At 42.4% G+C, this 27,267-nt stretch overlaps 1 protein-coding gene and 2 pseudogenes across 3 annotated transcripts in view; 1 reads left to right on the forward strand and 2 right to left on the reverse strand.

Moving 5' to 3' along the window:
- SAMD12 (sterile alpha motif domain containing 12) overlaps positions 1 to 27,267 on the reverse strand; it is a 416,177-nt gene that overhangs the window by 94,037 nt on the left and 294,873 nt on the right. The gene's annotated exons all lie outside the window — the stretch shown is intronic.
- Positions 19,541 to 19,911, forward strand: LOC117308745 (tumor suppressor candidate 2 pseudogene; annotated as a pseudogene).
- Positions 20,494 to 25,973, reverse strand: LOC101332925 (zinc finger C2HC domain-containing protein 1A-like; annotated as a pseudogene).

Genomic DNA, 27,267 nt, shown 5'->3' on the forward strand with positions numbered 1-27,267 from the left:
GCTTCTAATACTAAGTCCACCGTTCTTCCCATTTTTCTAAGGACGTTTAGCCCAAGGCGGGCAAAGGCTCTCTCTCCCTTTGATCTCTCCTGTGTAGGCTAGTGCAGGTTGTCTGCTGAGCAGGTTAAAAGGTGGGCCCTGGCAGCTGTCTCTTTCTTCTATCAGCTCAAGAACTTTCATCCAAAGAATGAGAAACTTCTGTGTAAACCCAACCTGTCAGTCTCCTACAATTTATTTCTCTTGTCTTTCACGCATATGATATTTTGCTCGAAGCCTACAGAAATTGTCCAAGTTGAAATTCCAATTAACCCTGGCAGTAAGTGCTGTAACCACAGGGGAGTGTTTATTCTTTATGAAATGAGAATGAACCTCAAATGTTATTGGAATCTGCCGCAACTAGAGAGGGGTCAGGATCTGGACGCTTTAGTCGACACCACCCAGTCGTTCCCTCTAGAAATTCAAGGAAGAGGTGCAGGTTTTCAAAGCAAATATGACTGTTTTTTATCATGCAGGTGATTTTCATTAGCTATGGTTCCCTGCAATATTTTCATTTCAATTTTACATCAGCCAGATACATATTTTTATTTTTTTCTTTTTCCTTTAGGCATATCATTTCAGGCCAAATTAGGCATCAGCTAGAAGGAGCTGGACAATTGCTCCATATTTAATTGGATGGATTAAATACACAAACAATAAAAATTTCACTGGGCGCCGACGTATCACAATTAAAATCTAGTTCTAAGTGTGGCTGCATGTGGAATTTCACTTTATCTTGATACTTGGCCAGGAGTCATGGAGAAAAATACACAGTACTCCTTCTCTGGTACTTTACTTTTAGAGATAATGTTATCTTTGGGTAAGGTAAGATATTGCTTTCCAGACTCATTTAGAACTCATTCCTGATATCAGAACCACACCAGGTATGCAAAGGATACAAAATCCAAAATAAAAGATCCTTATTCTCTAGGTGTTTATGAGCTGGTTAGGGAAGGGCAGATACATGGCCCGAGTGTTCTATTTCTATGTCCATACTCATGTTTATGAGCTGGTTAGGGAAGGGCAGATACATAGCCCGAGTGTTCTATTCCTATGTCCATACTCATGTTTATGAGCTGGTTAGGGAACGGTAGATACATGGCCCAAGTGTTCTATTCCTATGTCCATACTCATGTTTATGAGCTGGTTAGGGAAGGGTAGATACATGGCCCAAGTGTTCTATTCCTATGTCCGTACTCATGTTTATGAGCTGGTTAGGGAAGGGTAGATACATAGCCCGAGTGTTCTATTCCTACGTCCATACTCATGAAAGATGCTGCTAATTCATCACTGCATCCTCCTCACAGACTCCACATGCAGCCTTGTAACCTCTGTCTAATCAGCCACACCCAGTCCGAACTGACATGTGAGATGAAGCCCACTGGCTCCACCTGAACTAACTGGTGAGAGGGAGCTAAAGACAAGAGTAAGAACCACCAAGCACGGAACTCTAGGCAAGGGAGGTACATCTTAGACTCCAGTGATGAGCCTTCTGTAAAGAGAAAGGGTTTCCCCTGGGTCTCCTTAGTATGGCTAGAACTTGGAGAGATGCGGGGAAAGAGAATGAATAAAGACTTCAAATAGCCGACGTATAAATAGAGGAGATGAACGTGGAATACAGACATAAATATGGAATGGGGCTTGCCCTGGGGTTGGACAGTAGGGTTCTATTCTCATTGTCTGGGAGTTTCACTCAGAAAATTCCTGAATGTTTCTGTTCATAAATTGTAAGCGTGGAGACACAGTGCTTTCTGGTCTGTAGATGCCTGCTGGCACCCTAAAGTAAAATGTATCACATTCTGGAAGATGCGGGAGCTCACTTTCAAAGAACAAAGGTGACTATGAGTCATAGATTTCATGTCAAGAAAATGGGTAAAATAAAGGTGACTTTAAAAGACTGTCAAATCTTCTACCCACCAAGCTTATAAAATGAAGCCTTTCCAATATCCTCCTTTAGATTCATTGTGGTCAACACTGATGATCACTTTTTGCCCCCCTTTATGATAAAATGAAGAAGGCTCCAGGTCTCTTGCCCTTCTTAAGGACAGATGAGACAATAAGCCAATCTCTCTGTTTTACAGTTGCGGGTGTACCTGGTTTGAGGCAGAACTGCCTAGGATGATCTCATAACTTCCCTTCAAGCAATATGATTCCATAAAATTTCACACTGAATTGGACAAGAAGCAGCATATCCTGTTTTGAACATCTGCACAATTAGATTGACAAGTGAGAGATTCTGATTGCCTGATGTATCCCTGTTCCCTCCAATCTTCATCCGTAAGGAATCTGAGATAGTCCCTCTTACTCTATCTAGACAAAAATGTAGGGGACTTCGCTGGTGGCGTAGGGATTAAGAATCCGCCTGCCAGTGCAGGGGACATAGGTTCGAGCCCCGGTCAGCAAGATCCCACATGCCACAGAGCAACTAAGCCCGTGTACCACAACTACTGAGCCTGTGCTCTAGAGCCTGTGTGCCACAACTACTGAAGCCCACACGCTTAGAGCCCGTGCTCCACAAGAGAAGCCACTGCAATGAGAAGCCCGCGCACCGCAACGAAGAGCAGTCCCCTCTCTCCGCAACTAGAGAAAGCCCGCGCGCAGCAATGAAGACCCAACACAGCCAAAAATAAATAAATAAATATGTCTATAAAAAAAATGGAACATCAAGGCTGACTGGAAATGATGGTATAAAATTCATTAAATTCTCTTACATTGCCAGAGGTGACATATGGATACTCACATCATTGTTTTCTAGAAAACAGGCTATAGGAGAATCTTGGAGAAGCAGGGGATAAAAATTCATCTGTTGTTGGGAACTACATGATCCCAGGCAGAGATAAATGATCCGGCCCAAGTTCCCTCTAACTGCCATCTGGGTGCAGAGTCTGTGTTATGTGGTATCATATCCTGTTATATTCAGGCAGGCTCCTCCTGATTTCCTATTCAGTTTCTCTGCTCTTAGCCATGTTTGTTCAGGAATGGTCACAAGAAACAGCCTGGAATATGGGTTGCGTGGGTGGACTTCTGGACTGGATCTCCCAACTCAGAGTGGTTTGTAAATCCATTTTGTCCAAATTATGCTGTGGGCATTCATGAGTCTTGAATCAACCTTCCTTGAGAAATCTCCTAGTCCCCATGTTATAGCGGTCATACTAACTTTGGGGAGGACACAGATTTTTTAAAAAAGCAGTAGGTAAGCAGAAAAAGCCATAGAGCAGCTTGAAGGTTTGTTGTATTTAATGACCGCTGAATGTTGCCATTAAAAAAAAAAAAAGAAACCAATGCTATTTTCTCAGGTTACTGCGGCATCAACAGATTTTCCTAAAACCCTTTTCCCTATTTCATGGCCATCCTTCCAAAAAAAGAACCACGAATTTGGAATGGCATGCTTGAAAAGCTGTCCTGTCACTGACGATGTGGCATAGTGGAAACGGCCAGTCTTGGGAGACAACAGAGCTTAGTTTCGATACCAGATTTGCCCGTTTCTAACTACATGTCAGTAAACAATCTGATTAAACTTGTTCAGCCTTGGCTTTCGTGTAAGCTGGTAATAAAAATTTACCAACGTCACAGAGTTACTGCAGAGACTGAATGGGACCTAGTCCCATATATGGCACAGAGTGGGTGTACAAATTGATAGCTCTTACGATTACAAAACTCTGATCCTGTGACAACCCCTGTCTGATACTTGGTGAAGGACACACCATGGCTGGTTGTATAAATGTAGTGCCTGAGTTCAGTGGGTGGGGCGGGGGGAAGCGTATGTTAGAAAGCTGTGTTGGACTCTTCTGAGTGAGATGCAGTTAAGGAGGGCAATTTTCTTGTCTCTTTTGGGGCCTTTTCATCTCTGAATGTGGTTTCCTGTTTCTCATCAATCCCTCCGCTGAAAACCATCCAACCTTTTCTTTTTCTTTCCAGTATCTTTAAGAAAAATAATAAAGGCTTACACTACCACGCCCTTCTTCCACTGAGATGAGAGCATGTTCTTCCATTGCCCCTGAGGTGATGTGTCCTAAGCTGGCAGGGTTCTCCTGCCCCTTTTACCTGGGAAGCCAGAGTGGTGGGACCAGGAAGCTGTGAGTAAGAAGAGGGTGGATCCAAGGAGGAAGGAAGAAAGCATGAGAGTCAGTTGGATTTGTGACTCTTGATCAACATCTATGCACTGAAAGAACTGGATAGATTCCGCTGAACTTTGGACAAGTCAGACCAAGGATCCACAGTCTAAGTGCCCTTCATAGCATCTACACTTAGAATCAAAATTTGCTTTTTCTGGTGGATATTCCATCAGGATATTCCAATCTGTACCCACCATGTTGAATATAGCTAGGAAGGCAGCCTTGTCTCATGTACTTGAAGGAGCTCACTCAAGCCCTTACTTGCTTACCTGGTACTTAGTATCTCTATGACCCGACATTTTTTTTTTCCTCAGCTGTAATACTGACTTGTTCTGAGGATTAATTAGGATAAAACATGTGAAGCATTTCAGTGCCTAGAATATAAGGAACGATCAGCAAACTGAGTACTTGGAAACCAAGAAACTAGGAAGAATGTTGTCTAAACCAACAATAAAATGAAAAATGAGAAGTCAGAGCGAAGAGCTAAGGTCAGTAAAAGGAAAGAGTTTACCGATGAAGACAGTTGGGATAGTGCTGGGAGTTAGAGGGAAACCCCGAAGGTGACATTCATCACCTCTCCCTCCTGACCAAACACCTGGCACCCCGGTTTTATTAACCTGTTTTACTCATGATATTAATTTGTAATAAAGAGTACAAGAAGAGAGAACTAGGGGGAAAGAGACACTTAGGAGGCACATCTGTAGCGGTTTTCCGTGTTTGATGATTTGGTTTTCTGTTACTGTTGTTTACCTCTTTTACTGTTTGCTTTCCTTATTGTCCGAGAGAGATATTCAGAAAGTGTAGGCCTGTGTGAAATTATCACTGGGTGGGCTTTCAAGAACTTGCTCGTTCATGGGAAAGCCCCTCATAAATCATACGGCCTGTACAGTCACATTCTTCCCAACATTCACCTGGCTTTGGCCCATAGGGTAGAAAAATAACATGGAAAACTGTCACTTTTCCAGATTAACTTAAATGCCGTGTTCTTGGTAGAAACAAGTTTGCCATTAAAAACAACACTGTCACAAGAAGCCAAGGACTGACTGTCCTGAAGACCAAGTTCGGGCCTCTGAGCAGTAGTATATTTTCTTATCATGGAAAAAATGGAAATGATGATAGGTGATGTTAATAATTATAGCTACTAAAATGATGTCAGCTCCTGTGCGAAAAATTTTACAGATGTTATCTTTAATCCTCAAAACAATGCTGCAAGGTAGATATTATTATCTCCCTTTAAAAAATGCAAAAATTTAGGCTTAGAGACATTAATTAACATGCAAAGGTCACAGTTAGCTTCTAGTAGCGCTGGTCCACAAGACAGTTTTTTTTATGCCATCTGTCTGTGATGACCTTCAGAAAGTCAGATATTTTCAAAGTCATGAAAATTCAGGTTTTCATTGCTTTGGACCCTCTTCCCCATCAATGTTTTTTTTTTTTTTTTCCTTCCGGAATTGACACTTGCAACCACTGGGGACTAGAGCTCTAAGGCAGTGATTTCAGATTTCTTGAAGACCATCATAAACTAAAATTAGCTCATAATAATTAGCAAGAAACAAATGCTTCTTAAAAAAGCATCCATTCACTTAAAATGATTTTTAATTTTATAATGACTAGTATATAATGATAGCAGAACAGAGCTATTTAGTTAGAAAAAATAACTTCAAAGATGAGAGCCCATTTAGTGTTTATTTGCTCTAGGGTTCTAATTACTTTGAAAACTACCAAAACTTTGTATATGATCACTGATAGCATTCAATAGCAACTTTGAGGGAAACAGAACCAACCTTTTTTTTTTTTTTTCCCAAGCTCCATTAACATGGAGGAAATAAATAATAAATGATAAATACCAGAGGCACGTATTCACTATGTCATTATTATTTTCCTGCTCTGTTGCCGGTTCAGGTCTCTTATGCCAGGAAAATGAAAAATAACACCAAACTTGTCTTCCTGGTCATTTTCCAAATGAGGCCAACAAAACGGGACTTGAGGAACACTAAACATGGTATTGTTTTTGTGTACTCTATCAGCAAATCCTGGTAGGTTCAATTTGGTTTCATTACATTTCCAATCTATGCGTGTGTCAATTCATCTTCTTTCTTGCCATAGTTAAGATTTATGCACTTTATTAATCACCTCGCGACAGTCATATCAGCAGTTTCATTTAGCAGAGTAAACCAGTCAAACCCCGGCAGACTTCTGCGGGCATCACATGGCAAAGTCTGGATACCTGGCAACTTGAATTACTCTTGCCAATATGAGATTTTTCAGAGCCATCCATCTTAAGGCCATTTAATATATCACATCTGCCTCTGCTCTTTTCCTAATTGATAGGTTGAAAGAGAGACACCCGCTAGATCTTGCAAATGTCTCCACGAAGCAGCCTTGGGACAGGTTCCTCGGCAGCAGCACCTTAAAATGGTAGTTTGTTAAACGTTCTGTTTTCCAAATGTAATTTAAATGATATGAGGGGGACTTCCCTGGTGGCGCAGTGGTTAAGAATCCGCCTGCCAATGCAGGGGACATGGGTTCGAGCCCTGGTCTGGGAAGATCCCACATGCTGCAGAGCAACAAAGCCTGTGAGCCACAACTACTGAAGCCCGCGCACCTAGAGCCCGTGCTCCGCAACGAGAAGCCACCGCAATGAGAAGCCTGAGCACAGCAACGAAGAGTAGCCCCCGCTTGCCGCCAAGTAGAGAAAGCCTACGCACAGCAATGAAGACCCAACGCAGCCAAAAATAAAAAGTTAAATGAGGGCTTCCCTGGTGGCGCAGTGGTTGAGAGTCCACCTGCCAATGCAGGGAACACGGGTTCGTGCCCTGATCCAGGAAGATCCCACATGCCGCGGAGCGGCTAGACCCGTGAGCCATGGCCGCTGAGCCTGCGCGTCCGGAGCCTGTGCTCTGCAACAGGAGAGGCCACAACAGTGAGAGGCCCGCGTAACACACACACACACACACACACACAAAACAAGTTAAATGATATGAGGGGCCTAGGTGGCATCCAGGGAGCCCACATTTTCCAAAGAGCTTCCATAAGCAACGGCAACCTTTCATGCATTCACTGCATGCTCAGGTGGTCTAAAAAGATGATATTGCCAGGTGTGATGGTCCAGTCATGCACTATGGCTTCCTAGCTTACGGCAGTGCCAACCAGATTCAGGGGTTCCTAAGTGGCTGTCACCGATTGTAATTCTTAGCCACGCTGTATTTCTAATGTTATCACTTTTCTAATGCCAACTCCACTCTCCCTAAAGTTCTGAAAGGACACAGTTCTCAACATATTTAGTATGGACTCAAATCATATTCACACACTCTTGATTAAGTCCCAACAGCACATCCGAGTTGCTTATCAGCTTGCTTGGACATACAGAGTATAGAGCTGGATTCCAAATGTAGATCTCAGCAGAAAAAAGCCATCTTAACATAATTAGTCATTGAAGAGAGGTGTCTTCTGAGTTTTTCTAGGTCTTACTGTTAATTTGATCACACAGAAGGGTTTGTGGGGGGCACACCTCAAACTAAATGACTCAAATAAGGAAGAGTCAATGACTTAAAAGTTCTTACAGTGGATCAGCTAAGTAGAAACTGTGGCCCTTATATTACAGCATGGCACACGGGACCAAAAATTAAAAAAACGACCAATTTGATATTAAGAAAATTTAATGAGAAGGCCAGAGAAGAAAATGGGTTACTACAGTGCAATTTCTACAGACTTTCCAAGGCAGTTGTGCTTCCAAAATCTTGGAATTAATAGCACTGAAAACTCCTCAGCCTCACAAGTTTATAAAGCGGCAGGGTGTTTAGCAAAGAGAGGGCTAGACTGAAAATCAAGAGACCTGTATTTTAGCTTTGACCTTGTACTAAACTGTACAGCATAGGCTGAGCCATTAAACCTGCTCTACAACAAAGGGGCTGGAACAGATAGTGGGTGCCTACCAGTCACCCTCCAAAGTGGCAGTGGGCCTCCTTGCCCTATTTTTGCTTTTCAGAAAAAGCCTAACAGAAATCATACATTTATCCATGATAAGATAACACAGGAAAATTTAAATGTTACATTTATCTGATTTTTCTATTATATTGGGTTGGCCAAACATCTTACTGAAAAACACGAACGAACTTGTTGGCCAACCCAGTATCAGCTGAAAGAGGGAACACTAGGTATTCCATGCTAATGCAATACTCTAATTGGAGGATCATGTTTTTACTTAGTGGGAAATCAAGTTAATTGCTACTTAATAAGTGCAAATTGTAAAGGGAATCTTTCAAAAAGTAAAACTCACAGGGAAAAATAAGTTTTAATAGAAACTTGATGGTGGCCAGTTTAGAAATGGTTTCACAAAAATCCCTTCCAGCTCAGGATTTCTATTACTACAAACCTGTAGAGATTAAAAAAAATTTTTTTTTTTTTTTTTAGTTCTTTCCATGTCTTTCGACTTTCAGCACAGAACGTTTTTTATTTACTAAATCTGTGGCTTTATAACTCCTTTCCCATTCAGTTCTATACATACCTGCAGTGAGAGCATTTTAACCAAACCTCACAATTTCCTTGCCTTACACACTCCTTGCTTCACTGGCCTAATTATTTTAATAAGCGGCTTAACTGAAATGCTGGCTTACATTTATATTTCAATTTAATTGTGTACAGTTCCTAGTACAATGAAAACCTTCACAGTCTTTCCTATTTGTGACAGTGTTTTACTGCGTCTAGCAGTTAGGGACACTAATAAAGTAAATTCATTTTATTTCTATGCATACATCTTTTCTTTCCTTTTTTCTTGTTTTTTTTTTTTTTTTTGGATTAACAATGGAAAGGTCCCAAAGTTCTATCATTTTGGCTGTCTAGATGAACAGAGAATCTCCATCCAGGCCTGCAGGAAAGCCTAGATCTGGCTGGCGAGAATAAAACAAAACTAGCAGCGTTCCTTGGGTCAGCCATATAGCTCAGGGTGCTTGGGTATTCTCACTCTTTCTGTTCCCGCCATTTAGCAATTTTCTCAAACAGGAACAAAACAGGAAGTGGAAAAAAGAATGACATGGAAAGTCATTTACTAATCCTACTCCCTGGGGAATGGAAAACAAAATTCCCCTCATGGTCTAATTATTCTTTGGTATCTAACGAAACCAAATCATGAGAGCTTCCAGCGTCTGGCTGATGTTTCAGAGGCCTGATTTCCACGTGTCCTTGGCTCTGAAAGGAAATATCTGCTAACTTCCTGAAGTCTCCTTATTATCATCTATTACCATTTAGTTCCCAGAAAAATCTTTGTCATTTTTCTAACAATGGAAGGAAAAATCTAGTGGAACAGAAATGCTCTCTGTAAACCGTCATGTGTTTTTGCTTGCTTGAAACCGAAATAGCGTGACTTCAGAATTCGGTTTTGGAGTCACTGGCTCTTTGGTGACAACTTGGTAGGCATGTAGCAATCTTAAGCATGACCCTGCTTTACCAGGCAAGAGTGAACATACGTGTCTCTTTTCATCCATGCTCCTGCATGTGGGTCTATAAAAGAAGAAAAATGCTATAGAGAGATGCTTTAGAAACTGAATTCTATTGACTACTATAAACTGCGGCATACCAGAATCAGGGGATTTTGGTAAATCTGTTAAAACACATTCTGAAATCCTTGGCTCGAAAGCCGTATTTACAGAGTCACAGAAAAAACAGCAAGAAGACCATAGTAGCTACTTCTATTCTGCACTACTATTAGGCCAGGCTAGACTTCAATCTTCATTCCGTTGAAAAAACACAAAAAACCAAACCCTTGCAAATTGGGCATTATTTCATTTTACTTATGCAGGGTTTGAAACTCAGAAACATTAAGCACCTTCCCCAACACCACACAGGTGCCAATGGCAGAGCCCAGCTGAACGTCTTCCAGGTACCTTAAGGATTTTGCAGACCCATTCCCCTCATTTCACACACGAGATGCTGAAATTTAGCCGTAAGGTATTTAGACACGGTAAAATAGTCTGAAATGTTAAGGATTTGTATACATCCAACTCTGATGATTCATGATAACTGAAGAGAATGTTACTTTGATGGTTAGCTTCTTGTGGGCCAGAAAAAAAGTCTGTTTTGCTCACCTTAGTGGTGGCACAGACTAGGCATTTAATCAATATTTGTGAATGAAAAGACAATGTATACAACTGAAAACAGAAAATATAGAAGTCAATTTATATTTGGTTTGGAAATAGATGTTTTTCTTAGCAGATTTATCCTCTTAGGAAAGTATAACTTCTTCAGGATTACCACAGCCAGTTTGCTCTTTTTCCTTTCCTTTCCTTTTTTTTTTTAACACTTTGGTGAAAATCAGAGCCAGATGTGTGCTGCTAGAAGCCAGATGAAGATGTGAAATGCAAAACACCCCCATGCACAGTCAAATTATAGGTCCCAACTGTGATATTTTCTGGGGCCCTGGGGCTCCAAGCAATGCCAACTCCCTCCATAACCACTGTATCGGTCCACTCGGGTCTCCATGATGGACGGGATGTGGCAGGGAGAAGGGAAGGGGTGTCGGACGCCAGTGGGAGAAATGACGTGCCCCTCGCTACGTCTTCACACACAAGCCAGCTCTGTCAGACTCTTCTCCCGCTCGATTTCCTTGGCATTGAAGGCACATCTCAAATCTCATCGTAAACTCCCACTAGAGAAAGCTGCAGTGCAACCTGCTCAGTTGAACAGAACTGGCCCCCAATTTGGGGCATCCTGCCTGCTCAATCTGAGGGCAGCCTGCTTTCATGTCAGACACATCTGCCTGCCAGGTTAGGTGGGGAAGATGCTTGCTCAGCAGTGAGGCATGAGCTGACATTCAGGGACTTGAGCAGAACCTCCTGTGCAACGTTGGAGAGAAAAGCTCTTCCTTCCAGACTGACAGCCAGCAATACCAATTTCTTGTTCGATGAATGCAAATCTTTTCATTTCTACCCCAAAGCGCGGGAGCCTGGCTATACATTGTGACGCTCCCCTGAGCTGAGCAGGCTGAAAAGACTGACATGGGTTTAACAGACGTGATCAACCGTAGGTGGCAAATGGAACGTGAAGTTAATTGTTTCACTAGCGGAAGAAGATTCAGAGGCTTCCTTCGCTGCTAGAGCTGGGTGTGCTCCAGGCACACTGATGCCTGGCTGAAATTACCAGTAGTTCCGTGTCAGGAGGGCCTGGTTCTGAAAGGTTTTTTCCAATGTGACATTAATAATTTATAAATAGGCCAGTACACAAAACTGTATCTGTAAGAAGAACTGAGGGGTAAGATAAACAGGAACTTAACTTCTTAATAAAAAGTGAAGGATGAAAGAGACCAAAAAAAAAAAAAAAAGCACTTGTGGGTAATATGTGGAGTATAAATATTATCTTGTATCTACCATCAATGATCAGAAAAAAAGAAAAGATCATGTAGGATCATGCCATAAAAGGTGACACTTCGTGTGTTCCTTCTCCTCTGATCTGCTGTGAGCATCTGGTTGGATCTGAGTACATTAAATCTGATTAAAGTTTGTTTTTTACAATTGTTTAGACTCATCTGGTTAAGGAAGGCTGGGATGCATTCTATTCTATCTTGTGTATTGTCAACAGAATTGTCAGTGAAGTTTGGAATGTGGGAACTTTATTATGTAATTATGTGAGAGAGAAAGAGGGAGAACCCAGTTTTAGTTTGCAGTTTTGGCAGTTGGAAAAAATAAAACAGACTTTTTTTTTTTTACTTGAAAATTGGGCAAACTAGGCATACACGACACAAAAGAAATGGAGTTTGTCTAGGCCAGTTTTTGGCATATTGATTCGCTTAGACTTCTCCATCAATTAGATACAACACAACGAGAAATAAAGAGAGAATTGGATTCCTCTAATCAGCTGAATTACAAGGTTAGAGTTCTAAATTATTGCTTTGTTGTTGGAGCAGCAAATTATTGGTGAAAGGATATTTTTACTTCTATGCATTCATTTAATCTCTATATGCTTCTGATAACTATCAGAAAAATGCTGATGCAAATATATGCTGCAATTAAATATATATAGATTACATTTTTTCATCATTCTAAATCTTAGAGATGCTTTGAAGCTCTGAGAGAACCAACACTCCACTTGCTGGAAAATAAAACCATGTCCAAACCACACAATCAAATCCCAAATCCCACATGGATAACAAAGGTGCAAAATTCCACATATGAAAGTATCAGATGTTAGAAACTCAATTTAGTATTATAAATCCACATCAATTTTTATTAAATAAAAACCTAAGTAAGAAAATAAATGTAAAATCCTAGTATACAACGGACTAATGGTTACTAATGGTAACCCCAGCTGTCATTTACTGAACATTTACCAAGCAGTTCACACCAGGATAGGCACTAAGGGGGACCCACTGAAATAGAAGACCAAGTTCTGGCTCTTAATGAACTCAAGATATAGGTAACAAAAGGAAAGAAAGAGGGAAAAAGTGACCATAACTGGGAATTTCTATGGGCCGGACATTAAGCAGTTACACATATACGTTTTATCCTCACAATAAACCTACCAGGTAGGTGTCACCAAGCCCTTATTGATGGTAAGGGTCAGTGTGTCTCTCCCTCATCACATGGCAAAGAGCTACAAAGACCTTATCTCCATCCGTCTCTGAGCTTCCTGGCTCTTGTTCTTTCTGTTTCTCCAATGCATTTTCATCTTTGAATTTGTGTTCAGAATGCCTCCTTTGCCATATGCGGTTGAAATACCCCTTCCTCAGAGAAGGAAGCCATCCTTGAACACCCAGGCCAGGTAAGCCTGTTATATGACTGGCACTTAAAATCTGTTAATTCCCTATTTATTTGTAGGAACATTTGATTAATGTCTCTCTCTCTCTCTCACTAGACTGTAAATTCCCTGAGGGCACAGAGCCAAAGTTTAGAAGTGAAGCTTGCCCTTTTTCTAATGCCATTCAGCCTCTATCGTGTATTTGTCACCTGCATTATTCAAAAGCATTTGCCGTCTTGTGCTGTATTTTACAAAAGAAGGTAAACAGAGCTTGGGTCTTGATGCCCAATTGTGAAGTGTTGGTTTGTTCATTCATTCATTTATATTTTCATCATGTATTCATTTAGTCAATAAATATTTGTTGACCACCTAGTCTGTGCTAGGAACTCTTCTAGCTGCCTGGAATACAACGATGAATAAAACAAAAAAATCCTTAGGATGAATGACATTTAGTCAAAAATATGCTTGGTCTCCAATCTTGATCCAGTTTCTAAGTGTCTGCTACGTATAAGACTATGTGTATAAGGTTGCGTGACAGACTGACATGCAGACTAATGGACAACTTTTAATTAACATAAATATATTAAATATGAAGTCTGTAAAATGATGAGGTGGATGTAGTGAGAAGCCTTCCATAATAGATACAGTCAAACGACTGTGGTGGCTTTCAAGAGCCACGTATTTGTTCACGTTCTTGTGGCTCCACAGGTAACTGGAACGCCTATTTGACAGTTCCTGCCATGGATGGTTTAAAACCACAAAAGAAAACTGAGATTATCACCATGCAGTTGCTCTGCAATTTGTCCGTAACTTGATGATATAACTAACTGGTCCTAAGAATATCCAAGAAAAAATAACTCGGACTCTGATGGTCATTCCAAAAGAAGAATTACCCAAATGTTTAAGCCATGGCCATGTCACTGGTATAAGGAAACCACCTTCTAAAGGGACAGATGTCGCAGGGACAGCCAAAAGAAGAAATACAAATGGACCGTAAATCAGACAGGAAAGCAATTCAACCTTATCAGTAAGATAAATGCAGATAAAAGTTGCTTGTCATTTTAAAGCTAATTAGAAAATATTTAAAAGGAAAAAGAAATACCTAGTTTGTAGAGGCTTTTTCAGGAAGGTAAATGTTTTACATTTTTGAGGGGAGGGTAAATATTTATGAATTTTCAGAAGGGCAATTTGTTCATATGTGTATGTAATGTGAATTCTTTAAAGTGTTCCTACACCTTTTGGAGCGCATAACTACACTTGGGAAAAAATAAAAATTTTTATAATATGCTTATTTTTAATTGTAATAATACACAAACAGAAAAAGTCAAATGCAGTGCTTATAACTGAAAAAAGCATTCTGCCCATTGCTGCCCATCTAGTGAACTTCCTGTCAGACACAACCACTTTTAATATTTTAGCTCTTTCTTGTAGTATTTACATCAACTGTTCATACACTTATACCAAGGGATTCCCTTGCAAAGAATCTAGAAATAGATTTTTGGTAGATCTAGAAATATTACCAGGTATGTGCAGCCTGTCATTATTTCTAATAATAAGAAAATCAGAAGCAACATTTGCTTGGATTATTTGAATAAATGATGGCCTAAATGTGCAACCGAATATTAAGTAGCCGGGTATATTTAACTGACATGGCAATAAAATAAACATAAAAGAAATTATCTTTAGATAGAGGCTGGTACTCTTCTGAATGTCCAAATTCTCTTCAATAAATGTATGATTACTTATCAACAGAACAATGAACATCATTTTAAAAGGTGAAACTTTTATATTCTGTAATCTAGAGGCTTTGATTTCATGTAAGGGTTGAGGGAAGTGCAGTTTTCATAAAGTATAGTTGGGAAAAATCTTTGCTTTTGGTTCACTTCTGTGTGAAGGAGACATTAATAGGGGCAATGATATAACATTTGCATGAAAAGCGAAGAGAGTTTGACTAGAGTCTACTTGAGTCATGGAGTGCGCTGTGTGTGGAGGTCTGGACAGGAGAACTGACAAATAAATGGGGTGTTAGAGCCTGGCAGATACCCAAGTAGGCAAGTGGTCAAATTCCTCAAGGTTGGTGGGACAGGAAGGGGTCATGCACATCCAGGTAGAGTCCAGAGATAGGGGTGGGTCAGATTCAGCAAGTATCACCAGCAATGGGGTAAAGCAACAGGGATCATCTGGGAGGGTCTCGAGGCTTATAACCACGATGAAAGATGTGGGTCACTCAGGGCCCATCAATCTTAACTGTGAAGATGCCTAAGGGTAAACTATGCCCCAGGCAAGTCAGTAAGCCAGAGAGAAAAAGACGAATATCATATGATATTGCTTATATGTGGAACCTATTTAAAACAATGACACAAATGAACTTATACAGAAAACAGAAACAGACCCACAGACATAGAAAACAAACTTATGGTTACCAAAGGGGAAAGCGGGGGAGGAAAAAATTAGAAGTTTGGGATTAACGTATACGCACTACTATATATAAAATAACCAACAAGGACCTAATGTATAGCACAGGGAACTATACTCAATATTTTGTAATAACCTATAAGGGAAAAGAATCAAGAATATTGATTGAGTCCAAGGAGTTGGCAGTTGGAAAAGTTCAGATGAAAGATCATCACCCCAAAATGTACCAAAGTGGCTTTAGGAGATGTTCTGAAAGATTAGCAACAATCTCTTTGTAGCCTACAGACATGTGGCTCTAAGCTAAGTACATATAAGTCAATTTAAATAGATTTTTTTTTTTTTTGGATGGGGAAGCGTAGATGGTAGATTGATTCAATCTCTCAAATTTGCATAGTAAAAGTTGCCTCAGAGCTGGGCAACTGGCTCACCTCATGACCACGTGAAAGTCATGTATATCAGGGTGAGTTAGGCAATGCTGCCCTGAAACTCAGTGACTTGATATAAATAACAAATGATTATTCTTCTTTCATATGACAGCTTTACGTGAGTAAGGCAGCTTTCCTCCATCACAAACTCACAGATCTAGGGACCCTCCATCTCGGCAGGCCACCATCTTGAATACATAGTCTCCACTGTTGCCCAGGGAAGGGGCGAGAGAGAGTGGAGAACGACGCAGGGAGCTGTGTGGCCCAATTTGGAGGTGGCATACACATGCCACTGGGCCAGACCTAGTCATTTGGTCTTAACATAAGTATAAGCACAGCTGGGAAATGCAGTGTTTCTGTGTGCTCAGGAGGAGTACTGGGATAGCGATGGTTCTCAACATCTGGTCCCAGATCAACAGAATCAGAATCAACTAGGATTTTGTTAGAAAGGAAAATTCACAGGCTCCACTGAAGACCGACTGAATCAGCAGTTCAGCAATCAGTGTTTCGACCAGCTCCTCAGGTGATTCTGATGCACACTGAAGTTGGAGAATCACTGGGGGAGGGGATCTCTTTCACGCCTTATTTTTGACTACCTACTATGCATTTATTTTTCTAAAATTGGGGTATAGCTGGTCTACAATGCTGTTACTTTCTGCTGTATAACGAAGTGAATCAGCTTTAATGTATACATATATCCCCTCCCTCTTGGACCTCCGACACCCCCCATCCCACCCATGTAGGTCACCACAGAGCACTGAGTTGAGCTCCCTGTACTACACAGCAGGTTCCCACTAGCTATCTGTTTTACACCTGGTCGTGTATATATGTCAATCCCAGTCTCCCAGTTCATCCCACTTCCCCCGCCACCCTGTCTCCATACGTCCATTCTCTACGTCTGCGTCTCTATTCCTGCCCTGCATATAGGCTCACCTGTACCATTTTTCTAGATTCCACATACACGCGTTAGGAAAACTGGACAGCTACATGTAAAAGAATGAAGTTAGAACACTCCCTAACACCATACACAAAAATAAACTCAAAATGGGTTAAAGACCTAAATGTAAGACGGGACACTATAAAACTCTTAGAGGAAAACATAGGAAGAACCCTCTTTCAGCCTTTTTGGCTAATTTTTAAATGTTACAGATAAGCAGTGCATCTCCATAGAATCGTGTATGACTCTGAGCATTTATACACTTACTCTGCTGGGAATTAAACTTACAGTTTCTACAATGTGCAAATTTAAACATATCTTACCAATTATCAACTTAATACAGTAACACAGAATGTTTATGAAGAACAGCATGTGTTTGTGAGTATTCTTTTATGGAGTCAAATAACTTTATGCACTTCTAGGCAGACATTTATTTACTTGAAGGTTAAAACATGCCTGACAATGGCTGAACTATTTGCAGAAACTCAAAACAAACAAGCCAGAGTAGAAATGCTAATGACAAATTAGAGGCAGGATCAGATAGACTGACATGGGAATGAAACCCTGGGACCAAAATGACATGAAAACCTTGAAGAGAAAGTTTGGAAATGCAAAGAGTGAAATGTGGTGGGACCATGGGATGTGAAGAATTAGCAAAAAGCTGTAGTCGAGGTGGAGGACCCTTAGCATGTGAAACAGGTTCCAAGTGTGAACACTGCCACGAGTGAAGAAAATGAACAAAAATACGGAAAGCTGTGATGGAAGTGGTTCTCTTGACCCACTGACGGAAACACTTCCTGTGTTATTAAAATGCTCACTGGGGGTGTGTCATTCAAAGCGGAAAGCTACAGATACAAAAGCAGCTCAGTCATCTTCCACCCATAAACGTACCCCAGTATGAATCACTGACCAGTATTTAATCTCAGATACCTATAAGATGCTTCAAAAGGTGGAATACTGGATTCATTAAGTGTGGTATCTTAGAACAATAAGATTGTTCATTTGTTTAGAATAAACATATGCATAAACTAACTGCATTCATATTTCATTAAAACTTTAAGACCTGCTAGAATTGCCATGATGAGTATAGATATTTTATCTTTTAACCAGTTTATAAATTATAAAAGCAATGCACGCTCATGGACAGAAATGATTCAAACAGATGGTTACTGAATGAAAAGGAAACACTCTCCTCTATGTTTCTACACTGCCTAGACATAACCATTGTCACTAGTTCCTTATGTTATCCTTAGAGAGTTTTTCTACAGGTAGGGAGTCCTTGACCTGTATTTTAGGAGCATCTCATTTAAAATAGGTACCTTAGGGACTTCTCTGGTGTCGCAGAGGTTAAGAATCTGCCTGCCAATGCAGGGGACATGGGTTTGATCCCTGGTCCAGGAAGATCCCACATGCCGCGGAGCAACTAGGCCCGTGTGCCACAACTACTGAGCCTGAACTCTAGAGCCTGTGAGCCACAACTACTGAGCCGTTGTGCCACAACGACTGAAGCCCGCGTGCCTAGAGCCCTGCTCTGCAACAAGAGAAGCCACCACAATGAGAAGCACACGCACCACAACAAAGAGTAGACCCCACTCACCGCAACTAGAGAAAGCCCGCGGGCAGCAACGAAGACGCAACGCAGCCAAAAATAAATAAATAAAATTTATGAAAAAAACAAGGTACCTTAGCTGTCAAAAAGAAGGCAGAGACAACACATGTAGAAAATGACAGTGGAAACTAAGAAAATTTTTAAAAGCTCAAACGAAGGCCAAGAATAAAATAAGTATATAAATACACAAATGTTGGAACATGGTAAAGCTCTTCACAACATTTTCTAGTGCCATAGAGTTGAGCGTTTTTGCTGGGGTGGATTCAAAGGGCAAAGGACCAAAGGGGGAAAAATTAAACATCTATATTATTCATGGAAGCCAGAGGAGGGGAAAATGAATGACCTCCAAGGAAGAAGTGGGAGCATCTTCAGTTGTTAAATTTCCCAGGTCACATCTTGTAATGTAAATGGTGGCATCTTGAATATGTAGCCACGTTCATCTAGCCCTTTGCTCCTTTATTGATTTATTTTAATTCTTATTTCTTTATTTTTGAGACAAACATTATTTATTAAAGAATCTAGCTGAAAAGACAGCAATTCACCAATTCCTTTACGATCCTCATGTTATGCACAGGCATCACTCCTAAAACTTTCCAAACGGCAGATGCCCAGATCCCACTCTCCAAACTAAAGAAATCAAAACCTCAAGGAGGGACCCTGACGTGTTCACTTTTAGAAAGCTCCACAGATGCTTCTTTCTAAGGGGCAACCAGGACGGACAGCTAGCATCTTAGATACTTGAAAATCTCTCTATCCCTGGACTAAATCTGAATAATGAATATGTACATGTTACATGCTTACAACAAAAGCAGACAACATATATAGCTACACATAACACACCCACATCACAACGGGTTTTGGTGGGGCACAGGATGTCACGTTATAGGCCTGCATCGAGGGCATCTTAAAAAAAAGCACCCTATGAAGTCCATTGCCATATTTAGTATGGATTCAGTAGGGATGTTAATTAAGAAGTTCACAAGTTATCCTGGGTCTCCTTATGAGAAATCAAAGGAGAACTTCTGAGGCCTCAGAACCAGTTGTACTTTCACAGAGAAAGTGATACGTTTTTCTGTTTTAGACATCATGAATCAAGTAACTACTCCTATCCTCTCTGTACTTTGGCTCCTACAACAAAGTTCAAACTCCACTTTGTGGCCCGGGGCGAGTCCATCTACAGGGTCTCATGCCACACATTTTGTGGACTAACCCCATTCCTTTTTCCACTGTATCTTTTAATTCTCGTCTTTCCTTTTCTTCTTTCATTAAAAAAAAAATGTTGTGGGAGACAGCGGAGTCTGCGGAAGGCGGCGCCGACGGCCCTGTGAGAGCGAAGCGGCCGTGGGGCCGCGCCGGCGGCCGCAAAGCTCGCGGCCTGCGGCCCTTCGCCTCGGCGGCACGGAGGCGGCTGTCGCTGAGCAAGCTTTGGTCGTGCTCCGCTTCGGAGTCACACACCGCCTCGGCTCCATGTTCTATGCCGAGGACGGGGATATGGCTCACGAGCTCTATGAGACAGTCGTCACCAAGAACGGGCAGAAGCAGGCCAAGTGGAGGCGGGTGCATGAGAACCTGATTCCTCAGGGCATCGGAAGCTGGATCTCCCCTCGCATCCACGTGGATTTCCCTGCGATCCTCTATGAGGTGTGAACCTGGGAGGTGGCAGCTATAAACACCCCCTGGTCCCAGCAAGAACCCCTCCAGGCTCCAGGTGTGGCTTCCATCGAGGAACCTAGGCTGGGCCCACAACCCTGAATAAACTCCCCTGGCCTGGAACCTTCAACGGTGAGCAGGGCCGCCCTACAGTGCTGGTTGGGTGTTGGTTTGTATGTGGACAGGAGTTGGCCGGTGGCCGCTAGGGCTGACGGCGGAGTTCCCAGTCCCCCTTCCCCAGCAATCCCCCCGAGGAGCATGGCAGGGCATGTGCTGGTCAGGAATGCCTGGCTCCTGTGCCCTTGCCTGGCCTGCTTTCTTGCAAGCTTGCCCAGGGCCCAGCGCTGCTGGAGGCTACAGCGCTTTACAAGCAAGGTCTGCCTTCTTCCAGCCCCAGGGTGTGGGAGCTGTACACAGTGGGAACTTCCTTTCCTTCTCGTTGGAGCATTTCAGCCGTTTGCTACCTCAATTCCTCCTGTGTTGGATCGAAGCTGGGGGCAAAACAAGCCTGATTCTTCCTGCCTACCTGCCCGTCTGTTTCCCCCCCACCCCCCAGATGGATGGACAGTTTGCCGGCTGTTAATAGGTGTGGGAGGCTTCTCCCTCTACCCCGGGCTGGGCTCATCCCTCCCCACTGCAACTAGCTGTTGGCCCCCACCCCAACTGAGAGGGCACAGGATGGTGACCAGGAAGGGCTCTGGATGCCTGTGCCTACGGGGGCGTTGCCGCATCCCACCTACCGTGTCCAACCCCCCTTGCCCTTACACATCTGCCACCCTGTGGTAGGGATAGCACCCTAGGGCTGCTGCCAGTAGCTCTCAGGAGCCCACCACCCCTTGCCCTACAGCACACCCATCCCTTCAGGATCAGTAAGAGAAAAGTACTGGAGCCCCTGGGTAGGGACAGAAAGGAGAGAACAATCATAAAGGAATACTTAAAATGTGAACGCTTGTAAACAGTCTAGTCTGTGATATTGGGGCAGAGTGTGATTTCTACAGAGAAATGACTTTTAAAAAGAATTCCTTACCGTGCAAGCTCTGTGTTTTAAGCGTGTGAGAAATGGCTTGGGGAAGGGTAGCCCTCGATCGAGGAAGGCTGTTGTGTTATTTTTTCAATAAAATTACTTGTAGACCCTGGCCATGTAGCTCTCAGTATATGTTTTTCTTTTGCTTGCGAGCACACTTGAGGCAGGATTTCTAAATGGGTAATAACTCATGTCTTTTGAGGGCACTGTCTGATTTTGCATCACTGTCACGCAACCTTTGCACATGTCTTCCAGTTCGGAGTGGAGGGCCTAACTTGTCCATGTTACCTACGCGAGGGGCTGCTATCCCTTTATGGGAGGAAGACAAGGTCCGAAGTTTGTTTCCCAAAGAGCTGCTAACTGAAGACACTTTACCCGAAGCAACACCTACAACCGTTTTGCTAGTGCCACTTGGCTGTGGTAATCGTGAAGATCCTGATGAGGCGGTTAGAGAACTGGACTTTTTAAGTGCAGGTGCCTTACACTGTGTCCGAGAAGTCGAGTTTCCCTTGGTATCAGTAGAAAATTTGCCTGTATTACTAATATGCACTGCCTGTTCTTTACAGAAATTTATATGTCTATCAGCTGCATTTTCATGAAATCTCCTCTGGCAATATGGACACTGAATGTAATCAGGATCATAAAAAGGTGGAGGAGGGGAGGAAGTTTGCCACCCTCTTTAAGGGCCTGACCGAGGCCTTTAGCTGCTCTTATGGTGGCAATGAACTCTTCATGCTTTCTTCTCCAATTAGATGGCTCCTTTGGTGGTTCAGGCCTGGGTTTAAGAGGCTTTACTGTTGGAATATCCGTCCCTTCAGCTCTTTGTCTGTTTGAATCAAAAGTCTTCTGTTTTTTAGCGGCAGTTTTCTGGCAAATAGGTCCATGTTTTTTTTAATGCCACTGGAAAGGATGCCCTTCCACAAATCTTGCAAGGTAACAGTTCTCCAACTTGGACACTTCCATTCCAGTGACTCCATAGCGCCACCGCCTCGGGCTCCGCCAGACTCCTCCGGTAGCACCCAGCGCCGCCACCCAGCTCCGGCCGTAGCCTCCTTTATTTATTTATAATGTATTTATTGAGTCTCTACTGTGTAACATGAGCTCTGATCTCAAAGAGCTTATGAGAGAGCTGGAGAAAACACAACGAGCATAGATGAAACATTTGGAGAGTAAGTGGTGGTATATAAAGAGATAAATTGAATATAATCAAGTGATAGCCTGCATAGGGCCCTGAGCAACACAATTAAATTCAAGCCATAATCCATGCTGATTTTAAAAGTTTCCTACAATTTCTCACTTTCCACTGTAACTAATGCCTGGAGTTCAGTAATGTAATTTATCAATGACTATATTTCCATTCTCAAAGAGAACTCTGTTGTTCCTGAAATGCGTATATGTGTATATGGATGCATACTTCAAAATACCTGTTTGGTTTTGGGGGAGGGAGGGTGGATTTGACTGCATCTAGTGAGTGACTCTTCAAATTTAATACCTCTGGGAAAATATGCCACAGGATCGTAACATCTAGAGACAGAAGCCTGAGACGTCAACGAGGTCAGTCCCTTGCCACCAGGTAGGATGGATCTTCTGACCGATGACCTAGCCACAAAGTTACGGTATACATAACCATACATCTTTTACATCTTTTCTTCCTGCATATATTGAATCAAAGAACAACCAGGCATCTGGTATGGGAGCGTTATAAAGCCATATGTGATGCTCACTAATACAAAATGCCTGGAAGGAAACTAAGTTAATACATATGGCATGAAATTTACAAATGAAGGCTCGTCCATCATCAAAGACCCAGAATGCGCACTGCCACGACATAACAAAGAACTTATGAGGAATATCTGTTTTCTTTTGTGCATCATCCCCCTCAACACAAGCAACTAAAAGAAAGACATGTGTGCATTTCCTGGACTTGATCTGGGGCATGCAACACATTTTACGAACGGATTAAAGGGCCCGAGGTCTTTTACACAAGACTATTATGCCAATTCCATGTCAGAGACAACTTATATTGTGAAGTCTTCAAAAGAAAACTACGTATGCATTATGCCAAAGCCATAAATATTATTGGAGATTCTTAAAAAGAAAGTTACATGTAAGGGACAAAATAGAAGACAGCTCTGGAATGGAATCTTGTGGCTCTACTCCAAACGCTGTATGGTTTCCTTTTCCAGGAGAGAGAACGTGCAGCTCATCCTCCATCACCCCATATATCTGATTCGAGGAGATACTGACAAGAGGGTTTTTACAAGAATTCTATGATTCACAAAGTCAACGAGGAAACAGAATCCTCTCATGTCTTTGACGTTGGCAGTACCTTCTTAGGATCTCAAAAAGAAAGTTTCTTTCCCTTCCAATTTTGACCTTTTCTATTTGGCAGATGTTATTTTTTTTTTTTTTTTCTGCCTGTGTTTCTAATGGAGCTTGAAATTTGCACGGCTTTTTGTTTACCTCCTAATTTGTGCGCTGCCACCATCAATGTTATCAGCATAGTTCTGGGAATAGGGTTTATTTACTGCTTCTGTTGAGCCAGCAAATGGAGAAATGCAGAAAGGACTGTTCTGCTCATCCCATTTCAGTGTAGAGTCTCCTTCCATTCACAGAAACAGCCTTTACTGAGCAGCCAATAACCTTCCTGGGTGCAAAAGTCAACAACCATCTTCAGTGCTTGTTCTTGATGACATTTCCGAGCTGTTTTAGACACAGTCGAGTATATCCTGACCACCCTGACCCCCCTCCTTGTTAACAGGTAACCCAGAAACTGAACTTTGTACCCATTAAACAAGAACTCTCCATTGTCCTCCAACTCCCAGCTCCAGGTAACATGTACTTTTTGTCACCGTGAATTTGCCTATTCTAGGTACCTCATATAAATGGAATAAAACAGTATTTGTTCGTTTGTGTATGGCTTATGTCACTTGGTATAATGTTTTCCAGGTTCATCCAGGTTGTAGCATGTATCAGAAATTCATCCCTTTTTATGACTAAATAATATCCAGTTTTATGTATATACCACATTCTGTTTACCCATTCACCTGTTGTGGCACATTTAGGTTGTTTCCACTTCTTGGCAATTGTGAACAACGCTGTTGTGAACACTGATGTACTAAGATCTGTTTCAGTTCCTGCTTTCAACAGAAGGACACTTTTGTTTTGCAAAATTTTCATCCAGAAAAAATGTCTAGCCAGGTATCAATTATTAGTCATTTATCCTGGTCCACAACTTGGACTTGGTGCTGCTCTAGTCACCTGTTTGCTTTCAGATCCATACTTTCCTCTTCTTTGCCTACTCTGTTTGCATGAAACTACATTTCCCAGACGTCCCTGCCCTCTGGCTTCCAGGCAGTTCTAGCCAGTGTAAGGCACTAGAAAGAGACTGAGGGGCAGAAGAAGGGAAAGGCCAGCATATTTCTTCCTGGATCACTTTGCTACTGGTGGCATCTAGGGCAGGGACTGCATCTCCTGGCTCTAGCTCCCACTGGAATGGCCGACTGGGGTTCCAAGTTCTGCCAACCAACCCTGACTTCTAAACTCTGTCTCTTCATTTATCCCTCCAGCCCCAGGGAAGGTAGAAGCTTCCCACTGCTGTTAACCTCTGGGTTGTCTCATTTTTGCACTTGTGCTGCAAATTGTCTTAAGTTTTCTCTTCGAAATATACCAGGAACGGTTTCTGGGTTTCTGTATGGAACCTGAATGATAACCATTCCATTGGGAAAAGAAGGTCCAAAGTTTCTCAGGATGCAGAACCGATGGCAGTGACTCTTAGCTGTCCTCAATGTATCATCCATTTGGTAGTATATTGTTTCCAAGCTAGACCTGTAGTTTGGTGCGGCCACGTGCATGAGTTCTGGCCAAACTGATGTAATCAGATGTGTTGTGTGGCAGATTCTAAACCTTCTTTAGAAGTCACTGCTCCATACTCTTTGTACCTTCTTCCCCCTTTCCTGCGGTTTGGAACATGGATGTGACAACTGGCATTCCATCCTGGAACGTGAGGACGTGGGCCACATTTGGGGGAGAGCAGGACCAAAAGCCGCAGAAGCCTGAGTCCTCAAGAACTTTGTGGAGAAAAACTGCCATCCCAGGCCTGCTCTGCCCGCCTCCAGTTTTACATGAGAAGCAAATAAAATTCTCTCTTGTCTAAGCTCCTGCTCTTTCCAATCTATCCCAGCCAATCTGAGATCTAACCAATTCAAGACCCAAGCCATGAGCTCAGTGTCTGTCCCGGACCGCTGATTAATTTCCTTACACTTTTCCTTAACAAACTAAAGCAAGGTCCTAGATCCTCTGGTCTTATTCTGAGTTTTGGCCTCTTCCTGTTTATACTCAGAATTGACCTGTTCTCAATCACAAAGCTTTTTATTCCCTTTAACAGCTTCTGCTCTGCTTATTAAATTTTCTCTGAAAGGTAGGGGTCAGAGACAGCTACTAACCAAGCCCACATCCAACCTAGAAAATGATTAGAGTCTGGATGTTCGAGAATTTTTAATTAAAAACCTGGGAACATTGTTCCTCGGGTATTAATAAAGCAGCAAAATGGAGAATCAGCATGGCCTACCACTGCCAGACAGACCGTTAGTGTCCTGGTCTCAGAGCCCTCTTCCCAGAGCTGATGGGCTGGAACTATACCTGACGGCTGCCAGGTACAGATAAATCTCACCTCTACTTCACCCAAGTGGGCGTCAGTTAGAAATATGGACTTCTAGGACGGTGGTTCCCAAACTTCATCGTGCATGAAAATCACTTGGGGAAACTTATCCGAAATGAAGATTCCCATCCTTCTGCTCATGATTCAGTTGGACTGGGGTGGGGGCCATGAACCTGCGTGATGAAAAGGACCCCAGGTGTCTCTAAAGCACATGGTCTAGGGACCACACTAGGAGAGACCATGCTCCTGGGAAATACATGAAGACTATAAAACAGCCACAAGTGCAGAGAACCGTCATCAGCTGGGGGTGGGGCTGGAGCACATTCAATGATGCCTACCACGTTCCGGGAGCTCTGCCAGGCATTTTCGAGACATCGTCTAGTTTATGCTCCGATAACCTGCATAACTATCATTATGACACTTGTTTTGCAGTGAGCAACCCGAGGTGCAGAGAAATTAAGCAACTTGCCTAAAGTTAAACAGTGGATTCAAAGCTGGGTGTGCGTGTGTGGGTTGGATCTAGTCTACTGATTCCTCTAGGTTTGCTCTGCACCCTTCCCCATCATGCTCCGTACTCCTAGACACTGACCTGCACGGACGGCATCACAGGGCCCTCTGCCCTCTGGCTTCCAGTTGGGTTGGGTCCTGCCAATGGGAAGTGCTGGGAGAAGACTAGGGGGAGGGAGGAGAGGAGTTCAGGGTATTGATTCCCCAGCTGCCCTCACTGCGGGTCTTCAGGGTTGCATCCTTTGACCAAGGGCCACAGCTCTTGTCAGTGGCTCTTGCCACATGACTGTCCCCTTCTGAGTTCCTGTAACTATTCCATCTTCTTGCCTCTTCCAGCCTAAGGCTGATAACTGGTACCCTTCCTCTCTTTCTGTCTAATTAGGATGAGTGAGTTTGTTGAGGGCAGGGTCTGTATCTTTTTATCTTTGTACCCCCTGTGTCTAGAATAGTGCCTGTTTACATAGTAGAAAAATTTTACTGCATGTTGACATGAATAAGCACTTTACTAGTCCAACAATGTGCTAAATATTCTCTATTAACTCATTTAATTCTTGTTATTTATTTATTTTAATTTTTGAGAACCAATGTTCTTTTAAAAAAGAAAGCTATTGGATGTTTGTCCCAGAAAAATGAAAACGTTTATTCGTGCAGAAGTCTGTACACTAATGTTCATAGCAGCTTTATCGATATTTGCAATAGCCCAAGACTGGAAACAAGCCTTCATTGACTATAAAGTTAAACGAATTGTGGGACATCCACCCAACTCACCCACGCTTTAATAAATCCTCATTTTTTTTTTTTTTGCGGTACGCAGGCCTCTCACTGTTGTGGCCTCTCCCGCTGCGGAGCACAGGCTCTGGACGCGCAGGCTCAGCGGCCATGGCTCACGGGCCCAGCCGCTCCGCGGCATGTGGGATCTTCCCGGACCGGGGCACGAACCCATGTCCCCTGCATTGGCAGGTGGACTCTCAACCACTGTGCCACCAGGGAAACCCCTTCCTTTCTTTATATGTATACATACACACACACGTGTGTAGTGTATTCATTCATATAGTAGTAAAAATTAAGCCACATTCCAAACCAAGAATACTAAATTAGCATCAGGAGTGAAACTCTCTATGAATTTGAGCATTTGTTCTTTCCATCAAATCATATACACCAG

Source organism: Tursiops truncatus, chromosome 17 (genome assembly GCF_011762595.2).
Source record: "Tursiops truncatus isolate mTurTru1 chromosome 17, mTurTru1.mat.Y, whole genome shotgun sequence".
In the NCBI taxonomy this organism is placed as follows: Eukaryota; Metazoa; Chordata; class Mammalia; order Artiodactyla; family Delphinidae; genus Tursiops; species Tursiops truncatus.